Source organism: Parasteatoda tepidariorum, chromosome 6 (assembly GCF_982258835.1).
Source record: "Parasteatoda tepidariorum strain Cologne lab strain chromosome 6, Ptep-v5.0, whole genome shotgun sequence".
NCBI lineage: Eukaryota > Metazoa > Arthropoda > Arachnida > Araneae > Theridiidae > Parasteatoda > Parasteatoda tepidariorum.
The window spans coordinates 23,061,597-23,066,929 of record NC_141760.1 but is presented as its reverse complement, the minus strand read 5'-3'; positions in this window follow the sequence as shown (position 1 = coordinate 23,066,929).

The following is a 5,333-nucleotide window of genomic DNA, read 5'->3' as shown; positions in this document are numbered from 1 at the left end:
TTTGGTTTCTTTAAAATCTCTTGTCACCCATTTCCTTTTCAAAGATATATTTTTTTTTGTGCCACAAAATGTGTTGCAATCATATTGTTTGTTTGTTACGAAATAATCAAAATAAGTAGTTTTACAAAAATAAATGTTTAGTTGAACAGAAAGCTTTGTGCGATTGTTTTTTTAACTTTACCTTTATAGCTATTAGTTATCACCTTTTTCCTTCTGTATGTGGTGAGTACCTTTTTTTATTGTTATGGACATTTACTTTCTTTCCTTGGAAACATCACAAAAATTGCATTGAATATATATTTATGTTTGGATATAGCATGACTATATCTTATTTATCTTTAATTATTTTAGTTTCGCCCTTTTTCCAAATTTGGTGATACCAAATTATCCAATTTGTTCAAACCTCACACTTTGTGACCCTTTGAACCTATTGGGTTATTGTTATCCCATAATTGCATTGTACTACCACTTTCCTTAACTATCACATCCCCTTTAATTTGATTTACCCTATAATATGTTCCGGCCTTTAATTTATTTATCATGACATTTCAATCATTACCCATTTTTTAATCATGACTATATTCAGAGATACATCCAATTATGTAATCCACCCATTTTAATAATAATGCATAAATAACGTTACTTTATTCGCACTAATTCAATTATATTATTAAACTCTTACAGTATCGTTTACTACTCACTGAATTGTGATTCATTGTCATTAATGTATGAAGTATCGAGTTACTCAGTTACATGGCACTTTTTGGAAAATATTAGGATCAAACATCGATGTAAGACCACCCTAACGGTAAAATAAATTTTTAAAAAAATATTACAAAATGAATTTTCGGAGAAAAAATTAGTATAACCTACATGATTGTCAAAAATTTATAGTCAGCTTTAATCAAATGAATTCCGGGAAAAATTATGGTTATTATGAGAAAAAAATGAATTGTGAGAAAATAAGTATGGTCAAATAGTATGGTATATGGTAGAATTCACCGTGTTTCTCACTCTATGGGAACACCAAAGAGCTCGGTAGTTTTTACCGAAACGTTTTGTAAATGATTTTGTTAAAATTATTAACAAAGCATGATTTTGTAATATAAGTGATAAAATTTGGAAAATGTAGTAAAATTTGGTAATTTTATCATAATACATTAAATTTTGGATCATAATATAGTTCAGATCTGTTGCAATCTCGGTGAGACTATTCCAACTACTATTTACATTTCAAATAATTTTAATTTTTAAGTAACTATTGTTCATGTTTTAACTATCAATAATGTTCAGTTTTAATGCTTTTTATTTCAAATAACTGTGCTTTTTATTTTAAATTTCATATTTAAAATAATTATGATTTATAATTTAAAAATAAATTATTTTTTTACGTAAATAACAATGACTTGGCGTTTAAATAATCATGGATTTTTACTCTTACAGTCTATAAAGTGCATCAGTAATCAAAATTTAATTTATTTATTCCAATATAGTGAATATATTTTCCCACTTTGATCAATATCATACAAAAGTATTCACTGGTTTACAATTAAACTTATGGTATTATGGTAGTAAAACTCATTAAACTCTGGTATATGCATTGCGTTGTAAAAGTAACTTGACTGATTCTTATGAGTATCATATCTTACTGTAATTATATATTTTAGCGTTACTGAACAATCGGAGAACGGTTAAAAATGTGTCGCGCTAGCATTCATCCGATTTTAAATAATAAAATGAATTGAGTTGCGAAAAAAGGATCCAGCTGCCAAACATTAAGAGAGAAGCTGAGGGGAATTAATCTTAGACTATGTCAACCTTCATCCATCGAAAGGTACCTCAAGATAGAATCAAGTTAGCGTGTCTTATATACTAGTGATTTGGTATTTAATATTTGTAGTGGTAGATACGCCGCAAGGCGTCTTTTAATTCTACAATTGTGTTATAATTTTAATTGTGAGATATTAAATTGATATTGCAATTTTGCAATATATTGTTAGATATTGTCTTTTTTTAACTGTGTTTATGGCTAATAAACACATTCTTGAGGTTCGTTGATCTCTTCACTAACCAGACTACAGTTGCTTTTTTAGCTTTTTCTCTTTCCGAGGTTGAAAATGCATATCAAAGGACTTCATTTTAAGAACGATATTTGAAGGGCTTTAATCTGTCGTATAAAGACTCTTCCAGTATCTGAGTTTCAGCACTGCTATGAGCAGTCGAAGAACCATCAGCGACGATGTATTGTTTCCCAAGAGAATTATTTCGAGGGAGACAATATTGAATTGTAATTATATACGAATTAAAAATATTTTTTTTTAAAACAAAAGGCTAATTTATTAATTTGCACAACTTGTATGATGAAGATTGGATATTCAATAGGCTAAGAGCATCTAGTAATGCAAGTACGTCAGGATTAGAATATGTTACTTAGGTACCAAAAATAGGCTGCAAATGTGTGACTTATTGCTTAGTCATCGATCTTCCGCAAGTCATTGATCTTCCAATGAGCAGTACATTGTATAATTCGAAACAATTTGTGTACTTTCTTTATCAACTTTTATTAAATGTAATTTAAAATTTAATCTCCCTGATTTCAGAAATTTTTTTAAGCGTTGAGACACCACTCACCAAACTTCAAGATTACTGTACATTCATTGTTTATTCTCCCTAAAATGTCGATATTTTCAACTGTTGTTGATGAGTGAACAGCACCATTTTTCTTTCCTTCTCAGTGAGTTGATGTTATGTCTTTCAGGCTACGATTTTCTGATAAGGGAATTAACTATATAAAAACTATGAAAATACCCGAAATGGAGGTAGAGTTAATTTCTTTTACATGTGCTTAGGAAGTACTGTGTTTGTGTTATGTACTTCGAATTGCACCGTATGTGCATGATATTTTCTTAACTATATTTGTTTTAAAAAATTCTTAATTTGCCGACAATTGCTTTTGTCCAAGCTCAATAGATGGCGGCAAACTGTGAGTTTACGAATCGCCATGGAGTCAACTTTTGGAATTCCGAATTCGACATCCTGCGATAATCAGCGATAAACTATCATCTTTAAGCAATGAAAGTGGAAGTATTTTTGAACATGAAAACGCTTATAACAGTCTTTATTAATCTAACTCTGACTGATTCAGCTAAACTAATCATTTCAGAGACTATAAATGAAGATGCAGTACAGTTTCTTATAAAAAGTTATCACTGTCATCAAATTATATACATATTTACAAATCAAATTTTTTCTCTCTTTTTGTTAATTTATTCCATAAAATATTTAAATATAGACTGAGGTTATAATAATTGATTCAGATAGCATTTTGTTCAAAAACGTTTATTGTATATTTGAGGTAATCAACACTTGGTAAATATTCAATGTAGTCTACAATACACTTTATCAAAAACAGATAGCTAATATCAAAGAGAGTTCTGAGTTGCGTAGCAGTCAAGTATTAAATATTATTATATTTCTTATTGTTTTATTAGTACGAAAAAAAAACAGAAAAACAGATAACACAGAAATGTGGTTTAAAAAGATTTTTAAAATTGGACCGGATTAAACAAAAAAAGCACAAAGAAAAAATTTCCCTTCAAATTTTGTCTCTATTTATCTTCAATTTTTACCTTCAATTTTTGTTTCCTATCATACATCCAAAAATAAGATTTTGAATTAAAATATATGAGAACTTACCAAATGTTTCTTGCTTTGAAATGATATTTAAAAGGAAAAGTTCAAAATAATCTTTTAGCCTAAGAAAATACTGTTAAGCATACTTGATATTTTTTGTGATTTATGATTTATTATTTTTCCATAAATGTAAAACAATTACTATTTCTTTTCTCATTCTTTTAAAAATATAACTTAATAAAGAATGATTTTCGTAAAATTTCATTAACCAGTTAATACTACTTTTTAAATTAAGGAGTGTATTTTAAAATTGCAAAAAAAATCGGTTCAAAAATATTGAAACAGTCTAAAACTTTCAAGAAATAACCAATTTTTCAAGCATGCTTTTTGATTTTTTTTATGTTATAAATCATTTAAAAATAATAATATCTTACATTGAACCCACACCGAACACAAACATGAACAAAACTACCAGAATATGGTTAAATTCACCATGCATCCGGTTTCATGAACTCGGTAATGTTTACTAGAGCGTTTTAATAAAGATTTTGGTAAAATTAAAAATAAAATATGGCTTCATAATATGCGACAAAATTTGGTAAATGTGGTTAAGTTTGGGAATTTTATCTTAGAATTTAACTCTGTTAGAAATTTTTCGGAAAAAAAGATTAAATTACAAATTATTTAATTGTTATTTAACTATATCCAAGCAAACCAGTCAAGTAACAATAAATAAAATGGTATTCAAAATAAAAACTGTGAGAAAAACCGTTTATTAACAGCTTTCACCTAATACTGGTAAACAACTAGAATTTTATCGCATCAATAAAGCCCGTTATCAATAGGCCCACCTAATAAAGCCCGTTAGTTCTCTTTGCAGCTGGGTGCAAATTATTGCCGAGAGGGCTACTCTGACATTCTCATGGTCAACTGAATGGGGGGTTAGAATCCCAGCATTGGCACCACGATATTTCTCCCCCACAAGAGACACGTTCCGTTCCAGAGTGTTCAGCACTCCCAAATTCGTTACCCTGGACAACTAAAATACGATACTCTCTTTCACGCCAAAATGGTAGCACCGTAAACCTGCTTAAGGCAAAAAAGAAGTCTAGTATTTCCCTGCTAGTTGCAAATGGTTAAGAAACCTTATAGTTTCGTATTCATAGCTTTTCTTAACCATTTTAGTTGTAAACGGTTTCAAAACCGTAGGGGTAAAAAATGATCTTTAGCGTAAACTTTACGATTGATTATATGGTCAGACTGCTGCCGGTTATTTTACCGTAACTTTAGAAGGAAAATTCTGACAGAGTAGAAAAAGCTATAAAAACCATTTATTCCGTTAAATTTATAATTCATTTTTATGGTTTTCAGTAAGTGTGAGATAATAAGAACTATAATTTTTAAAACCAGAATTTCTGACAAACCGTTACCAAAGGAACGGGAAAACTTCCAAATAAATGGTTTAAATATCGCATACTTTGAGTTTTAACACCAAAATTATTTTTTTAACCGGAAATATAATTACTATACGATACAGAAATTTTTCCAGATATTTTTTTTCTCTATGCATTTAACATGAAAATCCCATTTAATTTGAGAGAAATTTATAAAATTGTAAATAGATCATTATATATTTTTTACTAAAAATCGAAAAGAGGGATTACAAAGATCTTTGCTTTAAAAATTGTTTCACATTCGAA